Raw genomic sequence first — 26,611 nt, 5'->3', positions numbered from 1 at the left:
TTGTAAGATAAACTTTCTTTTCCTGAATTTTTATTTCATTCCAAAAATACAATGAACGTTCAACATTTTTTTGGTATTATTTCGCCATTTCACCAGCCCCGTTTTTGGTGTCTCTTAGAATATAACCCTTTATAGTCGAAGAGATAATTCGATGCATAATTATTCACTTAATGCATGGACCTGTTTATTATACCAAAAATTAAATACACGAAACTGCTTTAAGTTGAGTTTCCTTGAGAAATGATTCTAAATCATTTTAACATTCTGTAAGTATTTTTAACAATTAAAATTGAAAAAAAAAAATAAAAAATGTCAAAATGATGCACTGTTTTAAATGGTGGCTGAGCGAATTTATTCGACTTCAATGGGATAGACATCATTACATGAATTCATAAAGATTAAAATTAATTTAAATTATGAGATATTTTTCAAGAATTGTATAATTAGGATTGTAGATAAACTTGATAGATAGAAAAGATGAAGAACATTTCTTAAAATTTTCAAGGTTTCTTTTTTTATTACTGGTAAGTATTTGCTCCTCAAACGCAATCCTTATAACTAAAACTAAAACTGTCTAACATTTAACAAACTATAAAGAATTACAGTAAATAATAACAAGGTGTTGCATTAAATATGAAGAGACTTATTTAAAATTTTTATGTAGGATAACGCTTTGAATTGATATTAATAATGTCATTAATGTTCTTTTTCAATAAAATACGTTTCAAAATTATATATAGATCACATTTTTTAATCGATTTCATTAGGTATGAACGTGACATCACTAGAATGATATTCGAGATCTTGAGCATTTTAAAAATTTAATTTTGCATAATATTAGATAAGTATTTCAACATGAACATACGTCATGAAAATCTAATTTGTATGAAGTTACAAGCATCTTTTACAATACATAATTCTGTCCTTAAATTAATAAATGAATAAAATTACAGCAATGAATATAGAATCAGATTTGACTGAATAATATACAGCAAAAGAAAATGGCTTCAATAAATTTTCAAAAGAATTCATTTGAAACAAAACTAATTTTATATTTTTGCACTTTTTAATGAATTTTAAATTCAAATTTCTAAATATGAAATACTGATATTGTTTTTATTATTTCAATTTTCGAAATAAAAATAGCGAAAGCTATTAAATGATTTCATAATCAAATTATAATTATAAAATGGGGTCTTTTAAATATTAGCATTTGATATGCATTAATACGATTTTATCTAAAAAACCCAATATAATTCACGAGGAAATAATGCAAAAGTAGCATTTATCCATCACATTTTATCAGTTTCTTCTTCTAAAAGAAGTCTCAGACAATGTGTTTATATAAGAAGCAAAGGCAATAATATATAAGCCTATTACTATTTACATTCTCTCTTGTTTGCATGCAAAAAAAGACAATTGTCAATATAAAGTCACTTTCTCTTATTCGTAAGTCAAGTATTATAGGCAGAAAATTTCCAGTAGATAGACTAAAATCCAAGATTTAAGCCGAAATTTTGAATTCCAGGTAAATATTTAAAAAAAAATGATCTAGTCATTTAAAAAAAATTATAAGCATTAGTAAAATGAAATAATATTATAATGAATAAAAAGCATGTTCGAAACGGTGAAATAAAAATAGAACATAGACCTGCTAAAAAATTAGAATAAAGTTAAATGGCAAATTGCAGATTCCATCACTTTGTTCAAATTCATATATAATACTTTTGAATTTATATTTTTTAGCATGTCACGATTTGATTTTTTAAAAATTTTATTGCTTGTTGCTTATATATAGATATAGCATAATTTATGTAATAAGGTAAGCATAATTAAGATAAAAATCACATTAAAATTAGTCTAATGGATCTTTTTGACAATCCATTGTAAATACTGGACTTCAGAGTGCACAATTTCATAGACTTTGGATGGTTCTGCTGTTTTGGGGGGGATGTGCAACTAAAACAACAAGATCAAAATTAATAACATGAAATGAAAATTTAAAATAAGTTTCTTAAATTTAGTACATTTCTGTTTCCATACTTATTTTGACTTTATGAGAACATGCTTACATGAAATTAATTTTCATGTGATTATGAGTATTTTGATGAATATTAGTCTATGAACTCACAAAATATTTTTTCGGGTATTAGTCTATTCATCAACTAAGATTAATAAGCATTTCGTTCGAAGATTTTATCAAGAATTGTTAACAGTAATAACCACTTTGCATTTAGACTTGAAGAAACCAACGTTTCGGTAATCTAAAAACAGTCACACCTGTACAATAAATTTCTCACTCGAATTATTATAATTAAAAAAAAAGAATTCATTACCTGATTGAAGGTATTTGAAAAAAGCAAATAAAATCAATATAATATAGAATTTTTTAATTTACTTGCGCTGAACAACCATTACTTATTCTCATTGACCTGAAAAATGTATTTCAAGAGTTAAAAAATGTGTAATACATTCTGCTTTGTCGTTACATGTTCCGAAGTTTCAGAAACTTATTTTGTTCGATTTGTATACTCATTTTGTATGATTTTAAATTAGTAAGTAGCCTTAAGCCATTAAAATGTCAGCGAGAATTTCTTTTAAACAGAAGTTGTTGCTTTGAACATTCAAAATTAATGAACATTAACATAGTTGCCGGTTAAAAAATTATTTTTTCTATATTGTTGTTTACATGTTTTTATAATCAAAAAATATTATATATATATATATATATATATATATATATATATATATATATATATATATATATATATATATATATATATATATATATATATATATATATATATATATATATATATATATATATATATATATATATATATATATAACATTCTGTTTATTTTCCAGATAGTCTAGTTAGTTCAAATGAAAAAAAATGATTAAAAAGATATTCTTTTCTTGAAAAAATATAATTTTCAATATTTTTTTCTTTTCAGTATAAAAACATTTATTTGTATTCAAAATATAAAGAAAGTTATTAAAAATAGAGATTGTTCTAAAAAACTGTTCCAATTAATGACTTGCAAGAACAGAAACAATATAATTTCTTTCTACTTGGCAAAAGAGAATGGGAAACTAATTTTGCTCCCAAAATTCATTTCGCTTTATTGTGGAAGTTTTGTTATCGAAAATCCTAACAAATAGTCGTTCGAAATCAGCTCACGAAAGCTATACCAGTCACATTTCTTTATTTTCTTTCCTGAAAAAAGAACAGAAAACAATTTTTGCTTACTTAAGAAGAAAACGAGAGCCGGGAAAATGTGTAACGACGTTTTTGTAGCAATTTCTATAGGCAACAGAGAGCTAATAAAGGAGAGGCGGTGTATTTGACAACAGGCAATTGACCTGGGGAAAAAAGCTATCAGCGAAGCCAAAGGAGACGATTCGTCTCTCTGAAGCTAATTGTGTCCAACAGGCGATCTGGAAAGTATTTCCTAATGACTGCCATGGAAGCATTTGGATTAGTTAGGCAGTTGCGGGTAAAGTGTAGAACGTGTGTAAAATTTCTTAGCATGGTGGAATTTACTAGGGTCAAATTGGCTAAAGGAAAGTAAACACTTGTAATTTAAATATTTTTATAATGCTTGTATTCTTTTTATTAAATTCAATAATATGCTTTAACTAGAAAGTTGTTTTTATAGTCTTGATTTAAATTGACTTCTTTAAAGGTTGAAGACATGGATTTAATAATCGAATCAGTAATTATTTCCTATTGACAACCAAGGAAGCATTTGTATTAGTTAGGCAGTTGCGGGTAAAGTGTACAACGTGTGTAAAATTTCTTAGTATTGTGGAAGTTACTAGGGCAAAATTGACTAAAGAAAGCTAACATTTGTTATATATATATGTTTCATAATGCTTGCAATATGTTTTTAAATTCAATAACAAACTGTGAATATATATTGTTTTTTAAGCTTTTATTTAATTTGACTTGTTTAAAAGTTCAAAATAAGGAATTAATGATAATTTCCTAATGACTACCATTAAAGCATTTGGATTAATTAAGAAGTTGTGAGAAAAGGGTGGAACATGTGTAAAATATCTCAGCATGATGGAATTTTCTAAGGTCAAAGTAATTAAAGAAAAGTAAATATGTGTGATTAAAATATTTTTATAATACATAATATTTAAAAAAATTGTATGTTTGTAATATTTTTATTAAATTCAATAATATACTGTAAATAGAAATATGCTTTTAAAGCCTCTATTTAAATTGACTTGTTTAAAAGCTAATTAATTATAAAATTGATAATTATTTCCTAATGTCTGCTATAGAAGTATTTGGATTGTTAGGCAGTTGCAGGTAAAGAATGGTACGTGTGTAAATTTCTTAGCATGGTGGAATTTATTGGTTTCAAAGTGGCTAAATAAATGCAAATAGTTGTGATTTAATTATTTTTTATAATTCTTGTATTTGTTTATTGAATTCAATAATTTAGTGTAAATAGATACTTGTTTTTTAAAACCTTTATTTCAATTGATTTGTTTGAAGATGAAATTAAAATCGATAAAAAAAGATGGAATTAGTAATCGTTAAAAAGATGGAATTAGTAATTGATATTTCATTCACTTCTTAAAGTAGTGAAGTTTTAAAATTTTATAACATTTTGTGTTATTCCTAAAAAATACACTTTTTTCTCATTTCCAAAGTTTAATTTTGCGTTAATCGTTTGTTATATTTAAGTTAGCATTCTGTCAAGTGTCCTCTGGTAATGAATCCTTGGAATATTGATTTCAAGTCTCAATAATGTTCTTCATATATATATATATATAAATATATATATACAAAAGTATTAGAATCAAGTTAATAGGAAAAACAAAAATCAAATAAAAATTAAACCAATATATATATATATATATATATATATATATATATATATATATATATATATATATATATATATATATATATTCGGTATTTAGAATAATATATGCATTCGGTATTTAGAAAAATATATGTAAAGAACTTCTTTAAACTTCTACTGCGTATGAGATGCAATATAACATTCGTGTGTTTTAATAAAAGATTCTTTAAAACAAAAGTTAGCTATTGCCTGTGAATAGCTTGAGATACATAAGCCTAACAGCTGTCAATGCGTATCGTTTTTAAAAGCAATTCTATCTAATGATTCGACAGCATGAGAGTTATATAGTCTCTTTCAAATGTTAAAAGTAATCGGACGAAACGAGGTAGTAAAAGTAAGGATAATATATTTGTTATACTAAAGAAATTTTACTAGATATCTTACATGCAGGCTGACAATAATTATGTCTCTAGTAATACTTATCTACTTTAACATATGACAAATGTCAAGAAAATTTCATGTTAAAAATAAGTCATTCTTTCTGGTGATTTCACTGTAAAATTAAATAATGTCTTTGAATTTCCCCGTTATTATAATTCAGAATTGCTTGAGTTCACCAAATAAATACTTTCATTTTTGAAAAACCTCAATAAACATTGATATTTGCTACGCTCTATTTCGATTAAAACAGGTTTTTTTAAAAATTTTGTATCGAAAGCTAGAAGTGATATATATATATATATATATATAGAGAGAGAGAGAGAGAGAGAATAAATATTATTGATGTAATTTCACTTTATAGAAATATTGCATTCATAGAAATGAATGTGCTTAAAATAAATAGAATTTGAATTAATTTTTTAAGCGAATCTAGCATCGGTAGAATAAATAAATCATTTAAATTAAAAATTCTTCAAATGATTGTTCTATTCCTTAACGAATAATTCTTTTTTCTGTAAATAGAACAATTCATAAGTTCATCAAATGAAAAAATTCGTCGCTTTAATATTTCTAAAATTATTCAATTTTTAGTTAGTAAAATGATTCAAAGTATCTAAGATATTTCTTATGAAATAACTCAATGTTCTATGTTTTGCAAATGAATTGTAAATATAATTATATCTTCGTTCTGTCCTATCAGCATTAAGCATTCATTCAGTTTGTTTATATTTGGAAACAAGAGCCTAACGCTAAAATATTCTTATCAAATATGAATTCAAGGACTTTCATAAATAACAATGAAATCTGATTCTGAAATTGGAACTGCAAAGACTTGAAAACTCAAAATTATTACATTTACCATTGGTAATAAATGTAGATGACCTGTGGATTGCACACTTTTGCAGCAATAGATAATTATTTCGATAAACGGCGAGTTTAATACTTATATGTAAAGTAAAAGATTGCTCATTAATATGAATAGAAATTTTTCACCAGGAAACAATGAAACTCGAGCAATAGATATGAACTGCGTAAACTTCAAAAGCAGATGAAATCACTAATCTATGAAGACTACCAATGCAATTTATAGAATGGGCTTGGAATTTCAAACTTGTACTATAGAAGACAATTATTTAATAAATGCAGGTTTGAAATAATTTTGTTAAAATAATTTTCAAACATTTACATATCTAATTTATGAAAATATTTTATTGCTAAGCTAAAAGATTGTTCCACATAATGAAACGAAATGCTTCTGTCAAATTGTGGAAATTTGAATTAATAAAATAACAATTCAGTGAACGAACCGAAAGATAAAATAGCTCTCCAGTTAAGATGACACGAAAGACATGATGGAACTTTATTGAAGATTTATAGGTAGCATTATCACAAAGATGCCAAAGCAAATTAATCATTCTGAGGAAAAAAACTTTCAAATAACTCAGGCAAATCACTTTCTTATATTTAAAAGCTCTCTTGCTTGGAAAGTTTTATAATATATCGAAAGCAATCATCAGAACGAATGGCAAGAAGAGAGGTTAGAAAAGAAAATTACATAGTTGTAAAAATCAACACACGAGGTAGTAATAAATTAGATTAAGGTTGACATTCTGTTTCAAAGCAAATTTTATTCTCGATTTTCTCATTTCTCTTCCTGCCGTGCAAATGATCTTGTGTTAAAGTTTCCTTTTACCACGTAGAGAAATAAAACTATGAAAATATTCTAACAAAAATGGCGTAGATACAATCCCCCGTTGATACAAAAAACAAAGATTTACGAGGGTTAAAAACATTCACCTACTTTCTTGGAGGTTGCTTTAAATTAAACTTGTCAGTTGCTGTATGGATTGACTAATTTTTCATTTTCTGAACTAGATCTTCACAAATTTTATCATTTCAGGTATAAATTAGTTCGCAAAAGATAATCTAAACTTGCAAATGAGAATATAGACAAAATTAGATAATTCAAATAATCCTTTTCTCAAATAGCTTATTGAATAAGTCAAATTTAATAAGTAAAGTTCAACTTCAATTAATTATGCATTAATTATAAGATCAAATTATTCAAGATATCCTAATTTCATAAATTTCACAATTTCATTTCAATTCATAATAGAATTGCAAGCTTTAAAAAAGAAATATCATTATGGTTATTGGTTTAATACTATTTTAAACATTTTAAATGGAATTTATAATTTAGCTATGCTATTTGATTTGTAAATTGCTGTGTATATTTTCTTTCCTCATGTTTACATAAACGAAATGATACTATAGTAAAATTTTGAACGAAAGATTATGTAAAAAAGAGGATTATCTAAAGGTCAAGACATTTTAAGGGCTCACAAAAATTCGATATATATTCAATATATATAATAAGTATTATGTACACGTTTAAACTTCATAAATTTCAAAATTTCAGAACATATTAAATCTTGGATTTTTTTGATGCTTCAAATCCGTTATCAGTTCATTAATAGCAACATAATTTATCAGTTGGCAAATTTTTTGCATGCCAACAGACCTATAAAATTTTACATTTAGTTATTTAGAATGCGTGAGAAAAATTGTAATTTTATTTTACTATTTAATTTAATATTCCCTTAAAAAATGTAAAATGTATGCTGTATATGTTTTTTTCTTAAATGATTGAAATCAAAATTTGGCGCAAAGCTTCAATTGTAGTCACAAAATTACATACCAAATTTGATATACGAGTTTAAGTTTTATGTTTTAAATTATCGTGTTTGAATACTTTTAAAGGTACAGATTAACATATATTGAATGCCTTTTTGTATTTAGCTCAACATTTGGTATGTGTCTGCAAAACAAACGTGAAATCTATGAACTGAATTTTATTTATCTGTTTTCGTTTTGCAATAATTGTGTTACTGTATATTCGAATATTCATTCAGACAGATTTCCTTTGAATATGTTTTGCTCAAAATTTGAAAGAAATCTAAAGATTTGATGGATGATGAAATTTCATCCATTTAGCTCAAAACCTTTTTGAGTTATTGTTGTCACATACAGATACACATTTTTTAAAAATGTGTTTCTCCAGCTAAGGTCCTCATTAAACGTGGCGAGTCGTCGAAATCTTAGGTTAAAAATGTTTATTACAAAAATTTCATATTTCTTATATGAAAAAAAAAATACATGTTAAAACGATTTATCTTCACCATCAACTGCAGAAATTGCTACAACTATATCAAATAGTTCTTTCTAAGTCTTGAATAAGCAAGTTTCTCATAAATCAGCATAGTTAATGAATGTTTCAAGTGCTAAAATGCAAAATGATAAATGTTACTAATAATAAAATGTATTCGTTTTTACAAACTTACTTCGTAAATTATTTATAGTCAAAATCATGATATGTTGCAAGAACATTAATTATTCATTTTATCAGTTGAATAAAAGAACTCTCATGATACATTAATTCTTAAAATTACTCATAACACTTTTTCATTAAATAAAGTGATAATAAAAAAATTGAGAAAAAATGGAATTTCGTACTAACTAATCAAACTAACATTGTAATTTCCTCAAAGAATGCATAAGTTGAAAATGCATTCTAAATAAGGTATTTTTCTTAATTCAATTAAAAATACTGCTTTAAATTTATACTTTATGAAATTTAAATTAAAATATCTTAGGAAAAATAACAAATGTTAGAGAAATTACGTTCATTTTATCATGAAACTGAATTCTAAATTTTGAAGAATTTAAAAGAAATAAGTTTTAAAAATTACTTCTAAAGGAGAGAGAAAAATCATTAGATTAGCAAAATTGATGCATATTTTCACAACTGTAACTAAAAATAAAATGATTTCATTAAAAACTTTCCTTAAGTAAATAATTTCTCTGTTTAAATTACCATCATTTTTTTTCTTTCATCAACGTTAATTCAATTAAAAATAATCATTTGAATATTATTTTATTATTATGCTGCGAATTTCATTTCTCGCATCATAAATAAATATGCTTGTATATACATATATGTAGAGGTATGTTAACTCTGGCTCGAAAAACAGACCTCTACTAATCGTATTATATCAAATTAAATATCTCTCACGGGCCCTAGGGGAAAGCCCGGTTGAGATTAATGCGTAGAGATGGCTCATATTAAGAGAATCACACACTAATTTATATTAAGAGAATCACACACTAATTTAACATAAACAAATTTAATGAACTGGACGAACGGCTGGGTCGCTTTACATCGAGGGACGCTAGTACAGTACTGAACACAGTTTTTAGGGCAGGATATATATATATATATATATATATATATATATATATATATATATATATATATATATATATATATATATATATATATAATATATATATATATATAATATATATATATATATATAATATATATATATATATATATAATATATATATATATATATATAATATATATATATATATATATAATATATATATATATATATATATATATATACATGTTTACATAAACATTTAAAATATAAATATTCAAAAAGCAAAATTAAATTAACTTTTAAGTTTTCTGCCTGAAGAAAGTGAAAATATTTTTACTCATTCCTTAATGATATATATAATCTTAAAATATAATCTTAACTTTCATTCCTAACATTAGGGCAGTCAATTTTATACGTTCAATCCTAATGACATGGAAAAATGAATTTATGAATAATTTTTTGAATTTTATAACTTATTATTATGACAATTTGAGTTATGGTTTCAAAAATAAGCTCGAAGTTTTATCTGTTATGTTATTTTTATTTTTATATATACATTTAATTTTAATCTATTTATATTTTTAAAAAATATGTAAAATAACGAATGTTTTGAAATTTCATCTTTTACTATATTATAATCCTTATGTTTCCGATTATATATTCTGACTTATTATAGAATAAAATATCGTTTATGTAATAGGAAAGGAAAAGATAGTTGTAAACAGATAAGTTCTATAAGATAAGTGTAAAAGAAAATTCTTTCTTTTACGTGAAGCATTTGTCTTCTTAATCTTCGAGAAATTAGTACATTTTAGGTCACAGATTTTAAGCAAACACGTTGAAATTCCATTTTTCTTCAAATAATATCTCTATCTTCTTATAATCTTCACCAAATCTTTGATTTTCTTCTTCCTTAACCAAAAAACAGTCATTAAAATATTTCTAGTATGAATAAGCAGATTACAAATTACATTTAAATCTTAAATCTCAATTTATAAAATATCTCCATTAATAAGACCATTGTTTGGGCCTATCTGTTTTAAGCTAGCTAGTGGTGGCAAGTTTCAATGTTCTTCAAACTTTTCCTTTCTTTTTTTTTTTTTTAATTTTAATATCAACGTTCTTTTTTTCGTCAGTTTCAAAAATTCTTTTCCAAAATATCTAATCATTGAACCAGTATGCAACTTTCTGGGAAATCAGGAAGCATGAAATGTCTGTCCTTAGAGCATAATATTTTTTCTTTAAAAAAATCGAAATAATCACCATTGCAAGTATAAGAGCAGTAATCAAAATTTTAGAATTAGTAAAAATGTTAAATATTTTTCTAAATACACACCACATCATTCTTTAAATTGTTGCATTTTGGATATATTCCGTCTTTTTTTAACGTAAGTTGCAACAGTATTACATTCAAAATATATTGATTGAAAAAAAATTTAAATACTTGCACGCAATTTCTTTGTATCAGATTCCGAACCACATCAGATTTCTTATCTTTCAGTTTCGTTGGCTAAATACTATAATTTTATCTTTTGCTCTAAGACATGAGTGAACTTACCTGAAAGGTTTATTTATTACCAAGAAACTATTGCTTTAACTCTTCTTAAAAAATAGAATGGGCTCTTTGTTGAGACTAAATCTTGAATACCAAAAGAAAAAAATTATCTTTATATTCAACGTCTTTGTTGTACTCTCACAATAAAGTAACTAAAATTATAGATGAAACAATTTAGAAATCAGCGCAACTTCTACAAACAATTTTTCTCTAAAAAATTCTTATAACCGAGGTATATATTTGTGTGCAACGCAGAAGCATAGCAGATACTGATTGTGGTGATAAATTATGATTGAGTAGAAGAATTGTATGGTTTCAGATAGTTTTGGCAGGCTTTAATACAAATTCAACCAGTTCAAATTATTTAACTGATTTGACTACAGTAAAGAAGGATTACGAAATGAAATTTGGTTAAAACACAATTGTAAAATTTGAGCAATTATTTTAGAGAGTTTTATAACGTCAAAAAAGAATTATCAAATAAATTATTGTTACACATGTGACGCCATTTTATTTTGAACAGCTTCTCTAGAATCTAGCATTAACTGTTTTTAATTATATATATTTTTTGCAAAACCATAACGAACTCTGCATAGCGGCTTTTGTCATATGAAATGATATATTGAAATAAATAATTCAAAAAAGGAATTATTAAGATTTTATTGTACTTATCTATCTAGCAAATAAAATATCTCTTAAAAATTAAAGAAATGGAATGAATGAAATTTAATTTAATTGCAAAATATGTAATTTATTTTACAACAAAACTGATTCGTGATAAAATTTTAAATAGTGGAATTTTCTAATATCTTCTGAGTAAATATCTATCCAAAAACTCTAAATAGGCTGTTTTCTTTACAGACAATGTGTTCATCTCAGGCTTGGATTTCATTTTATTATTTGCATACATAAACGTTCATATATATGGTATTTTATTCGTATCATGAAGATGAACTCAAACATTGAAAAGACAATTCTTAAAAGCTCGTAATTAAAAAAATAACACATTTTACATAATAAACGAAAAAGATTCAAAAGTATATATTCCACTTTGTGTTCAATATTTTAAAACGATTTTTTCTATCGACTTAAAGTTAAGATGATTTTTCCAACTTAAAATGGGACTAGAATAATGTAAATGCTAAGAAATATCAAAATTAGGAAAATAGAGGAATTTACTTATATATTTATAGCTTATTTGTGACACATCTCAGAAACTTAGCAATTTTCAATATTTCAATGGATTTGTTGCGAAGATTTTTAAATTTCCTCTCTTCCAATGATCCCTAGCTTACGTTTAACTAATTTTTGTTTTAATACGATTTCTCAAACTTCAGATCTTCCTATACCTAGGTAAGTAGTAGTTTTTCAATATATTTAAGGAACACAATAGAATTAAAAAATTGTTCACAATAGAATTAAGGAAAGTGAATGGAATCAGTTGAAAGCTGAAAAATGAAACTAAATTTTCAAAAAAGTACTAATCTTAATAATTTTTGCAAAATAAATAAATAAAAACTTTAATTAAAAGCGAGAAAAATTAATAATGAGAAATGAAGAAAACCACATAAAGTCTAAATATTCAGGATAAATTCAATAATTTTAAATGATGAAAGTCATTGAAAGAAACTAAAAAAACAGATATAAACTATTTGGCTTGGGTAAAATGAAACATTTAAAATAAGTGTTCATATGATTTTATATTTTATTTATATAATTTTATATATATTTATAGTATATTTTTATATTATATTTATTTTAAAATAAACATTCATATAATTTTATATTTATATGATGATTTATATGTTTTCCTCTTAATTACATTTATGCGACTTAAAGTAATTAAATTAAATATAAAACATTTCGTAAAAAAGAATTTTTAACCAAGCATTTTAGTGGAACTTGAAATCATTCAGTGTGCAGAAACAGACGTCTTCTTTCTCACCACCGTCTGAAAGTTCGTGAACCAAACATTTTGACTTCTAATTCCCAGGAGCCTAGCTGTCAACACTGCAAACTAATTCATAACAAACAGAAACGAAATTGTCTGCTTTGAAATACCTTTCCCACTTAGAATAATTTAATCAAGTCCTTCAAAAGAGAAACAAGCTTTCACGATTATTTGAGTCCCCACACTACATTTACTCTGCCTTTAATGTCAGAATTGAGGTAACAAGGCGTCTGTGAAAATACCATTCCGAAATCTTCTCCTAGGCATTAGTGGCTCCAGTAGTATTTTACCATTTATAATGACATGGAAGAGAGGCTGAGAGCTTCATAGAAAATTCAAGAAACTCCATGTCTGTCTCCTTAGGGTATGGAATACCTTAATTTCCACTCAATTTGTTACAAGAAGACTCTACTTGGAAGCAATTCTATGACTCTCAAATGCACCATGGGATGTTTCTAGGATAATTTGGAGTATCAGTCGGCTGACAGAGCAGCATCAGATGGTACCCTTTCACAGGACATTAAACGTTTTAGATTGTTTTGACGTACCAAATTTAAGCCATTAAATTTCAGTATTTCTTTCCCTAATGGTTCCCTAAACGTTGTAGGACTCCATGAAAGATTATTTTTCGAAAGACTGCTTTTTTCTATCCGCCTTTTGGAGCATAATAATAGCATTCTAAGACATTTTTGACGGACTTTCGAAAATCGCTCATATTTTTTTTTTCTTTTCTGAAAGAGATGGTTATTGCTATCTAAGAATCACTTGGTACATATGAATAGTGCATTTTTTTAGATTTGATTATTGTGAGTGAAATAGAAATTTGTCGATGAATATTTTTTCTTTATTTATTGAACACATAGGCAATCAACATTTTTGGAATTATAGCACCATATATGAAATAGATCTCAATATTCGTAATAATAATCTTATTTTTAACTTTTATTCTGAAACTGTACAATGCAATTTAATAATTAATTTTCAGTAACCCTGAAAAATATTTGTTATCGAATATGTGTTTATGTTTGGAGAAATGTGTTGGCAAGAGAAAAAAAATAAAATGTTACGAAATGAATGTAAACAAATCACGAGTTTTGCTCTCCTATCAACACACTTGAGCAAAAGTTAAGGTAAGCACACTTAAGACAAATTACTGTTCTTTTGTTTCGTTTCATTCGTTATAATGAAATAATCTATTTAGGCTTAAGTTGAATTTTGAAACTTTTATTGACTACATATGTTTGCAAAAAAAAATTCTTTACGATGGAATAAATAGGAAGACAGAAGATTAATCTCCCACATGTTCTTGCAAAATATTTTTTCAATTATCCACAGCTGTGCTAATAACAATTTTTTAAAACTTTATCAGCAAACTTTAGTTTAACGATTGTATCAGTTATTCTTCCATTTGAGTTGAAATAAATACAAATTAGTGAAAGTTTAATAAAAATAAAATTTTGCCATCTGATGATTAAACATTCCTGGCCATTCATTTTCGATGAATAAACTACAAATTCTTTAGCCCACAACCATAAGATTTTGCAAAACACAAACTGCTAATAATGTTAAAAGTCTCATACTTAAAAAAATAATAATCATCATTTTTCAAAAAAAAAAGGGGGGGCTCGTTTTGTGGCGTAATGATATCATTTTTACAGACTTCTTTAAAGCGCTTATATTTTATTTATTCAGATTATAGTTTCTTTGCTCTTTTGCATATGGCTATTGCCCTGTAAAGATTATTTGGTAGACATGAAAAGAGCGGTCTTTCTTGATTTGAATATTTTACAGGAGAGGGAAAATCTTCCATGGCTTTTTTTCCTCTCCGCATTTACTATAAATATAAACGCTTTGAGTTGCGGGATTATGACATCTCATGTATAATGTATTTGAATATATATAATAACTGCATATTTCTTAGATATTTTGTGGAAAAATATTCAGAGCAATTTATAGGAATAGTATTAGAAAGAAGAGCTTACATTGTTACTGAATATTTTTCTCCCCTGTAGTTCATTAAATTTTAAATTATCCAGTGCACACATTAATAAGGATTCTTAAAACAGCTATAACCATTTCTAAATATTACTAATAAATAAAATTCAAGATCTATTTTTCAAGATAAAGATAATTTTTTTTTTACTTAGTTACTTTTTAGATATCACTGGAAAGTTTATTTTTTGATAATAATGCTTCACATTAGGTCATACTAAACTCTTTAAATATGGTATTTAAGTTCCTTTCTAAAAACATAAAATTGTTCATAAAATATATATATATATAGACAAAAAACATTGCAATATTTTAACTATTTCTGTCAATACATGATTTTTTAATAGTTTAATAGAATACTTAATTGGAGATTAGCATACGAAATGTTGAAGAAGGTTATTGTTTGCTTGAAATTGTATTGATAATCGTTATATCCTAGCATTTATATTATAACTCAAGGTAAATTGTTTTGATTTTTGAATCCTTATGTGGATTAATTAAATATAATGATTCCTAATATTTTTTGAAATGTTTCATATGCATATCCGAATTACAGTTCAATTTGCATAAAAATATTAAAATTTTCTATGTAAGGCAAGAATTAGAATGAATAAGTCATACATTTTCTAAACTATTTTTGATTTCTGGAAATATTAGTGTTTGATTTTCTTTAAATTTAAAATTTAATTAAAGTATTCCAGGAACTTTACTCAGTTTGGCTTATCACGCATACGAGTGTAAAATAAAACCAAATTGTCTAGTGTTTAAAAAAGCAACGGAGTACGTTTTAGATGTTTTTGAGATGTGTACTCCGAATTTTAAATGGAATTCTAAAATTTCAATAACAAAAGAATGTTGGGAAAATATATTTTTTGGATTTTTTGAGTAATTTTATTATGCTTAAATAAATGAATAAATAAGTTTATTAACGATCCTTATGTTCATACTATTATTTTTCCTTGCTACTTTAAATTTTACTCCCTCAAGAAATATTTCAAAACCACTGATTTCAAAGCCTAACCAAGACAGAAAATAATGCTGCGTGAAGCAGTGCTAAAATGTTAGTTATTTTATTCTACTAAGCAGAAGCACCTTAACATACTTTACAACCATTTACACAGCAATCTTTATTTGATTTTCAAATTTAATTTTCTCAACATAGCAATAATACAAAGACGACTAGACGAAAATAAGACACTAATACAAAAACGATGAGTACATAGATGACAAATATTTACAGCACAGACGAACAAAGGACATCACACAGCAGCATACAGTAGCCCACAAGTAGTAATCGTCAACAGCACACAAAACGAGCAGACAGAATCCAGCAGGAGAGGAGATCCTCGGAGCTTCACTCTACGGTCTTTCCAACGGCTGAACTTCTCGCTTTAGCTGCCGACTCACTACTTCTCACAATTAGCTACTACACACGAGATACGATGCTGTTTCCACAGTAGAGAACATGATTCGGCACACAGCAGTTCAGCACTCGCTCCACGCAACGTCGGCACTACGCTGTTGCTTCGCTATTATTTTGAAGACCCGTTACTTGTCGGCTGCCCCGACTCTCAACGACACACTCAGATTGAGAGTGCCGGCCTTTTATAGTTCCCGGGAGACGAGCTTAGAATCTTCTAGACTAATCATTCGTATATCGGTTCATAATGGACGTATGGACAGAATTCTCAAAGTGTACAGAATTTAACATTTTCTCGCCAAATTCGTCGCCAAGTTTGTCGCCAAACTCTGGGATCACTGGTTCGTCATCCGACAGCATCCAATACATATGACTGTAATACGGTCTTTCTTATGATGACACTGTTTGTGCTGGAAAGCAAAATTACATGTTTGTAACACTATTAAAAGCAATTAAATAACAGATATTAAGAAGACTAAACATAAAACCCCAAAATATTTTTTTTTTCCTTTTAAAAAAAACCCAATATTTTACTAAGACACTTTTTAGTCTCTTCATTCATAAACAGAATTATTTTATATATATATATATCTATACTTATAATAAAGCTCAATGTGTGTGTGTGTGTGTGTGTGTTGGCGCTCTACAGGCCAGACCGTTTGACATACAGCTACCAAATTTGGTACATGTATACCTTGGAAGTTGGGAATGTGCACCTGGGGTTTCTTTTTTCGAATTTTTAATTAGAATTTTAATTATTAATTAAAAACTAACTTTCCCGCCAAAAAATCTTCCATTTTCCCCACCGCCAACTTTTCCGCCAAAAAAATCTTCCATTATCCCCAGCGCCAAACGAGAAAGGCTTCAGTTTTTTTTTCTCCCAACAGTAATGAGGCTAGGGTTAAAATATTTCGGCGGATTATTTCAATCGGTTCTGTTTATTTTCTTAATGTTTGATGCATTTAAAATTAAACATTGTTAATGAATCAATCTTTCAGATTCATTCTGAAGTACTTTTGAATTAAAATAAAATAGAATAAAGGAAATTAAAAATTTCTAATCCGCATAGCGTTACCCCAACTGGCGTAGAAAAAATCACGTATTTGCGTTACGTAACCGGCGAAGAAAATTCACGCATGCGCATTCTGTTCTGATTGTTGCCATGACAACGGTTATCAATGGATGATTTAAATTATTTTTGGGTTAGTTGCATGCTTTTGTAAGTAAATTGTATTTATGTTAGTTATATATTTTTTGTATATGCTTATAGTTTTAAGTACATCGTTTTTTAAGTAGTTTTTTTTAAACCTGTTTTCAACCGTTTATTTTAAACGATTCGTTTTATTTTCTTAGTGTTTGATGCATTTAAATTTAAACATTGTTTATTAATCGATCTGCTCATAATGAATCTAAGAAAATTTTGTTGACCAACTCTTGAGATATTACATAAATTTAAAAAGATATTCTTTAGTGCCCATAAAGTTTAAACGCTGAGTGACTCTATTTTCAGTAATCAGATTATAAAAAAATGCTTTGTTTCAGTAAAAAATATTATTATATTAATTGAAGATAAATTCTTTCCACTTTAATTTAAAGCATAAATTCTACCGTTTTCAACCGTTTATTTTAAACGATTCGTTTTATTTTCTTAGTGTTTGATGCATTTAAATTTAAACATTGTTAATTAATCGATCTGCTCATAATGAATCTAAGAAAATTTTGTTGACCAACTCTTGAGATATTACATAAATTTAAAAAGATATTCTTTAGTGCCCATAAAGTTTAAACGCTGAGTGACTCTATTTTCAGTAATCAGATTATAAAAAAATGCTTTGTTTCAGTAAAAAATATTATTATATTAATTGAAGATAAATTCTTTCCACTTTAATTTAAAGCATAAATTCTACCGTTTTCAACCGTTTATTTTAAACGATTCGTTTTATTTTCTTAGTGTTTGATGCATTTAAATTTAAACATTGTTAATTAATCGATCTGCTCATAATGAATCTAAGAAAATTTTGTTGACCAACTCTTGAGATATTACATAAATTTAAAAAGATATTCTTTAGTGCCCATAAAGTTTAAACGCTGAGCATTTTTTTATAATCTGATTTTCAGTAATCAGATTATAAAAAATTCTTTGTTTCAGTAAAAAGTATTATTATATTATTTGAAGATAAATTCTTTCCACTTTAATTTAAAGCATAAATTCTACGGGTGCTAACAGAAAATGAGAGACATACATATTACGTTATGACTGAAGGCCTTTATAATATTATGAATGAATTATATGATAATCAAAATTTGAAGTTTTAAAATATTTTGATGAAGAAGCTATTAAAGTAGAAATTGCATAAAATATTTAATTATTAAAATTTTAACGAGCATTAAGATTGGCGAACCGGCTGGTCGCCAAAGGCGGCTAGTATATATATATATATATATATATATATATATATATATATATATATATATATATATATATATATATATATATATATATATATATATATATATATATATATATATATATATATATATATATATGTATATATATATATGTATATATATATATGTATATATATATATATATATATATATATATATATTTAATTATTTCATTAATTTTATCATTCGACTATCTATATGCATCTATACCGAATTCCTGAATGAAATTTATTTTATTGTTCTGAAATCATTATATTGCCGTAACTAATTATTCTTTACTTGCATTAAATTTATTAACGCACATATTTTTTAAAATCATTTTTTGATTAAACTTTTCATTTAAAATAAGTGCATGTAATCATATTCTTTATTTTGAAATTTAAAAGTAATTGGCATATGAACTTTGCAAATTTAGGTAACATATAATATATAATTAAAATTTTCCCTTATTAATTTTCTGATGTTGAAGTTTTATTTATATATTTGATATCAATTTTATAGAAATTGCAATTTATTGCTTATTTATAAATTCAAATGGAATTTCCTAGGAATTGTTTGAGATAATCCCTGCACTTTAAAATGATTTTTCTTACTTTCTCTCTGTTCTGAAAAATTTGTATATTTGATACTACTTTTGCAGAAATTTTCCATTATTTCTAATATACAGTTACAGTTAGATGTTGAGTTAAAATGATGCCAGAATTTTTCTTTAAATTATTTTCTTTTTCTCATTTATTCAGTTAATTTCATTAATGTTGCTTTAAATACCACTTTTGTTCTAATTTTAATACTAGTTTTGTAGAAATTGCACCTAATGGCACATTATTACTCATACACCTTATAACCTAACCCATTAACCTAAAAGGTTTAATGTGCTAGTAGAAAGGAGCCCTGTAAATTATTTAAATGCTTTTGTAATTATTGATAATTTTTTCTTGCTTTCTGTGCTTTATATTTTTATTAATGTTCCTTAATACTTTTATCAATGCTCCTTAATTAATTAATCAGTATTTCCTAATACCGAATTTAAAAAAAATTGCACATTCGTCTTTCCATAGATACAAATGGATATTGTTTTGGAAGTCTCTTACCTACATTTAATAATTTTTTAAAGCATTTTTTTCTTATTCTTTGTTTTTTAGATGGTGTTCAATGTTATTTCAACTTTTTTGTCATTTCACACGTTTATGTTAAAACAATGTGTATTCGCATATACAGGATTCTGCAATCTATTACTGGCTTCCTTAAATTTATTTCTTTCTTCCTATTCTTTTAAAAAAATATTTTCTTTTAATGCAATGTTTTTTTTAGAAATTATACCTTAATGTCTATTCGCAAGTACAGTTGAGAATTAGTTAGGAATGATGACAGTGGCTTTAAATGTTCTTTAAATTAGTTCTGAGGTTACATTTCCTGCCTATACAACCCATTTCCGCGAAATTAGCTTTCTGTAACGAGTTAGGAGCAGCCAATGCTCTTCGACAATGGCGACTCAAGCAGAACAATAGATAATTACTCCGGACTAGGTCAGAATCTGATTTCTCCTCAGGGCCTCGCTAGCGAAATTGCGAGGGCAACCTTTAGTTCGACAAGCATTTGCAGTTCTCACTCGGAGTAAATTGGAGATGTGTTAGAATATAAATGCGTATCAAAGTACTTAAACTAATTAAAGAGTACTAGTTAAGCGCATTTTGTATCGTTGGATAGCTCCCTTTGTTAGGTTGTACAAGAGAGAAATGTATCTTATTGTAATAGCTTTAACCACAGTTTATTTACTCTCAATATTTGATGAAGTAAATGAAATAGGATGATAATATGAGTGCCTGAATGCAAGATAGTGTGAAACTTTAAATAATTTAATCTTTTAAAAGGTAATTAATGCATGTTGAAGTTCAAAAATTTTGATTTCTTGTTGTTACTAGTGGCACTTGTCATAATCAAGCCCACTGACTTAAAAAGAAAGTGATTTTATGCCAAGGGCACGTCTCTTGTTCTTTCAGTAGCGCCAATAGGGCCAAGAGTATGACTTAGCTACACACACGTCACAACACTTTTTACGGGACCGACATGATTCATGAACGCCATTCATTCATCCACAGATCGTAATTTAGACCTGAATCAGAGAACGATCACCCAGATACAGAAGCCCCTGTGATAATACTCTCGACATGGAGGACTTTGTGAACACAACAGATTTATACGTGCGCCAACCACCACACGCACGGAGAGTCTTCAGTCTGCTGAGATTTGAATTCACAATCCAAGGGAGGCGAATCCAACGCCCTACCAACCAGGCTATCCCGACCATTATTTTGGTTTAGTTTACTTATATTAACGTCCCGCTTTTAAAGAAACTCAGAGATAATTTGGGGCGGACCTCATAATTTTGAATCGCACTCAGATGACACGTGTATTGACACCCCCTCTCCAAACTTCCACACCATACCAGCGGGAAGACGTTTAGCCCGCCTACATGACGTTTCTTCAATGGAATCGAGTCTCGAGCCTGAACATCTGACCACCGCAGCCCTCTCAACTGTTTTAGAGTATGATATAAACTGTAAATTGCATTTAAACAAAGATATATTCTTATACAAATGTAAAAGTTCTAATCCTAGTGAACAGACTCAAAAAGGAAATTTCTTATCTTATTTCATTAGATATTGATTTTAAACTTATACAGAACAACAATTTTAAGGAAATTATATTTTCTATATATACTTTTAGCAAGAAGCATGAACTCATAATTGTTATTCGGAAATAAAGGTATTTTTTAAGACGTGAATAAATTAAGCTGAATTGTATTAATAAGCTGTTATGTCTAACAATAACAAAGGGGAACATATGTGTTTTTGTGTGTAGCTGTGCAGGGCAAGCTGATTGATCTATAGATATCACATTTCAAAGGTTAAAAAAATGTATATCCGCTCAAATTTGGTTTTCTTAAGTTTCAAAATTTTAATTAAATTAAAAAAATATATAAGATAATTTGTCATTTTTTAGATCATTCCGGGAAATATTATTGCAAAAAAAAATTCTTTTCTACGTTTAAGCATTTAAAAATTTGTCTTATTTGATTATACCAATTTAATGACTACACATTTTATTTTCTGAATTTCCAAATTTTTTAAAGATATTTGACATCATGCACTTTTAACAATAGATTGCCTCTTTGTAACGAAATTCAAATCGATTTTATTGTTTCATCATATATTTATGATCTAAAAAATAAAAGACAAACTCAATTTAAAATAGATTACTTTGCCACGATTACATTTCGATTTTTAATGGCACTCTGATCTCAGGGAAATCGACTTCATTCAGGAAATTCATATAACAATTAATGGAAATTGGTAAAAATAATACGTCTGAAATCCCAATATCTCAAGTTGATACTTATAAATATCTTTTGGAATAAATGACGAATATTGAGAATCATATTTAATCGTAATCAAACGCAATATTCTCGGAAAACTGTCCTGATGCTAAGGGCAGCTGGTTAATTATAATTATAGTTAGTATTAAAAATAATCAATCTTAAGACAGACTTTAAATCTATTTCTAGCAAGTATTACAGTATTGAAGATTACTGATAACCGATAATTATTCATACTAAACTAATTAAATATTTTAGACACAACAAATATATTCAAAACATAGCTTTATTTTGCTATTTCGTTGAAACTTATATTCCCATGAATTATAGATAATTTTGGTAAAGATAATTTTTTGCTGGATCACTATCATTTTTTTAAAGAGTATAATAGCTTAGGAAACATTTAATAGAATAAAGGAATTCGAAATAAATTGCCACAAATGAAAATATCATGATTGTTATAAATGTCGTTTGGTATTTATATATAATTTATCTCGATAATTGAGTTTTAAGAACTTATCTTTAAATTTTTGAATTGGACTTGATAAAATAATACATTCTCAATGCATATTTTTTTTACCTAATAATAAATAACATTGCTTCAGGGATATCAAATTCTCAGTAAAGTATTTATGAAATTCTTTCATTTTTCTATTTTAGAAAGAACTCATTACGAATAAATTTTATTTCTCGGAAACGAGGAAAACAAATCAGGTTTTAGAATAAGTTAGTGGAAAATTGTCATTAAAAATTTTACTTCCAGGAGCGTTTTGAGTTTTAAAACAACATTCAAATCATTTTGCTTTTGTGAAAGAATTATTACTTATATATTTCATTTACAGAGAAATATAAAAATAATTGGTTCTTAATGTAATTCGTAAGATTAAGACATGTGTTCATAATTTATTAAATGTTTTATATTGAAATGGATGGTCATTAATTAAAAAAAAATATTCTTTCCTCATAATTCATTTTTCTCGTACATGTTAAAATATTCTTAAATGTATTATTTTAAATTTCATAAGAAAATACTATTTCATATAGTACAGGAACATATATGATAAAGGAGCATGGATGATAACGGAATAAAATGAAGTTTTGTCGAAGAATTGAATATTAAAAACAAAAAAATAACTTATTAAGATCTACATAAAATTTGTTTAAAAATTATATTTTCTCTGAATATATTCGATGCGTTATTAACAGCGAGACATCTTTTAACTAACTTATGAAGCTTGAATATTTATATACTGAATTCGCGTACATTTTTATGACTTTAGATCTTTAATATACAGTGGCTCAAAAAATTGAGAGTACACCTTACTTTTACTTGATAAATTCAACTTTCATTATAAATAACACATTAACGAAAAGTGCAAATATGTTTTTATTTTTACACATAATAAATGGTTTAATTCAAAGTAAAAACAAATAACAATCAACAAAATATTTCTAAATTGAAAAATTTTAGAAGCATTTTAAATAAACATATGCCATATTTTATCTCAAAAAATTGAGAATAAACCAATGAAATTTTTGTAATATTTCACATAAAAAGAAAGTGTAAGTATTTAGTTGCATGTATTTTGGCTTTTATAATGGCCTTTAAACGTCGTGGTACCGATTCGACCAATTTTTGTCCGTATTTGAAGATATTTTATCCCATTCTTCTTGCAACACTTGTTTTAAATGAGTTTTATTTCTAATTTTGTGTTTTTGTCCATTTTTAAGAGTGTGACCCACAGATATTCAATGGCATTGATGTTTAAAGGCCATTATAAAAGTCAAAACACATGCAACTAAATACTTACACTTTCTTGTAATGTGTAATACACACATGTAAAATATTACAAAAAAATCATTGGTGTATTCTCAATATTTTGAGATAAAAATCGGCATATGTTTATTTAAAATACTTTTAAAATTTTTCAATTTAGAAATTTTTTGTTGATTGTTCTTTGTTTTTACTTTAAATTAAACCATGTATTATGTGTAAAAATAAAAACATGTTTGCACTTTTCGTTAATGTATTATTTATATTGAAAGTCGGATTTATCAAAGAAAAGTAAGGTGTACTCTCAATTGTTTGATCCACTGTATATTATTATGAAATATTTTTTCTTTGCAATCTATATATATATATATATATAATTATGTAATAACAAAACACTAGAAATTAAATTATGTTTCAACAAAATAAGAAATTTATAAGAAACATACTTATTGCGCATTGCATTACATTAAATTACTAATTATTTCAATACAGAACAAAAATAAATTACATAAATGAACATTTTGTGATACTATAGAATAAAAATCAAGGTAATTAAAAGTTACGGAATAAATAAACATCTATTAATGTAATTCTTGGCATAATTGGGACCCAATTCTAGTGTGTTTTGAAATACGAGTTTAAATGATTTTAAGAATTTACAAAAACAATAATTCATACTAATACTTTCTTCAAAAAAACTGACTTAAAAGATTGTCACAAAGAATTCTCTGAGAAAAACATAAATACACTTAATTCCTTACAAATTGCAAGGAAAAGTATTAAAATTATTCTTATCGGTGAACTATACTTTTTAAAGTACTCCGCCTTCGCATTTGCTGAGAGTGGTCACGTTTTTCTTAAATCACATCGTCGTATGGTTTCTCATTTACATAATAATTGCTGCTTATCGTGTCAGCGGGCAAAAGCCAAATGCTAAACAAAACATGCGAATTTATGACTTTTTCCCGGCTTGGTTTGATAAGAAGTCGCGCCTAATGCGTTTTTCGCAGGGGATGGGCTGTAAGTTTTCTTCTTTTGCTGTTATTGCTTTTATTACTTCTTGCAACAGGCTCGATGAAAGCAGGAACCGATTTCATGTCCCCGGGTTTCATTTTCTTTTCTTTTGCGTCGTTAGATTTGAAGTATATTTACATTTTTCGCATATATCAAGTTTTATCGCCACAGGAAACAAATGTTGGAGAGAACGAATGGGGAAAGATAAAATATTGATTCAAAATATTGTATTCTGAAGAGCTGGAATGCTTGGGAAAAGTAACGAGTCATCGACATATCTGGAAATATTTATGAAATAACTACAAATGAGAGACAAGTATTCACTTTTAAATTAGGGCAATAAAGATGGCGAAGTGAAAAGAAATTTTCATCGGTGACAAGCTTCGATAATTGTTGCATTCTTTTATTAAAAGATTTTGACCATCGTGCACAATGTTTTTTCAGTAAAATTTTTACGAATCAGATCAGTTTTTCTTTTCATCTTGATTTTGTTTAATACGCAATAATGTAATGTAAAATTTTCTTCAATTACAGTTGATCTGAAATTTTTATTAAATCTTTAACTTTATGTGAATACCATATAGGTACTTAGGTATATTTATAAAGACCACACAGGCAATGGAAATTAACTTTCAATTAAATCTTGCATACATAAAATTATGCACATAATTTCATGAACAAAATAAGTTTAATGACAAAAACATTAAAGCCGTGTTCTTTTACTAATATTCTTCTGTATATGAATATTTTATGATATCATGCTACTAGTAAGTCCAATATTTCAGATATTATGCTTTGAAACAAAACCTTATACCTTATCTTAATTGAACATTATCTTTCGAAGTTACGTAATTTCATTTGTATTATTTCTCACATAAACTGTACTGATTATAAACAAATGTTTTCAATGTTAACTTTCAATAAGGTAAAAAATTACATCATTAAATTTTTGACGATAAACGAAAATGGTTTAATTAAGTTTGCACCATTATTCACCGCTGATGTGCTTAAATGGATAATGATATATTTTAAGCAGTTTATTTTAATCTAAGACGAAAATCTATATGGAATTTCAAAATAATTGAAAAGTTATAGAAATGTATTCTTTTAACTGCTTAGTCACGCCGATAAAAGTTCACTCTTTTAAAAATATTTTTAAATTTTACAAAATATTACAATGCATGGTGTGTGACTGATTTCTGAAATCATTTTATTTTACTATATATTTTAACGCAAGATGAAAATTTTAAGGTTTTGTTTATTTAAAATATTCTATCAACATCACAAGAAATCGCATTTTTTTCCAGTAGCCATTTGGTAGAAAATTTATTTCAAGATTCCATAACATTTATAATAAAGAGTTATAAATTATAAAGTAGAAAATAAGTATAAAGAAATAATATTAAAGAATTATAAATTAAAAAGCCGAAAATAAATGTAAAGAAATAATATTAAGAAATTTTAAATTAGAAAATAGAAAATAAGTATAAAGAAATAATAATAAAGAATTATAAATAAGGACGTAGAAAGTGAGTATAAAGAAGTAATATTAAAGAATTATAAATTAGAAAGTAGAAAATAAATAAAA

At 26.4% G+C, this 26,611-nt stretch overlaps 1 protein-coding gene across 2 annotated transcripts in view; it reads left to right on the top strand.

Annotated features, from left to right (window-relative positions):
* The window catches only part of LOC129969315 (uncharacterized), a 220,650-nt gene that overhangs the window by 132,414 nt on the left and 61,625 nt on the right, over nt 1–26,611 (top strand). The gene's annotated exons all lie outside the window — the stretch shown is intronic.

Source organism: Argiope bruennichi, chromosome 5 (assembly GCF_947563725.1).
Source record: "Argiope bruennichi chromosome 5, qqArgBrue1.1, whole genome shotgun sequence".
Taxonomy (NCBI): domain Eukaryota; kingdom Metazoa; phylum Arthropoda; class Arachnida; order Araneae; family Araneidae; genus Argiope; species Argiope bruennichi.
The sequence above is the reverse complement of the archived record's forward strand: the minus strand, read 5'-3'. Positions and strand labels throughout refer to the sequence as shown.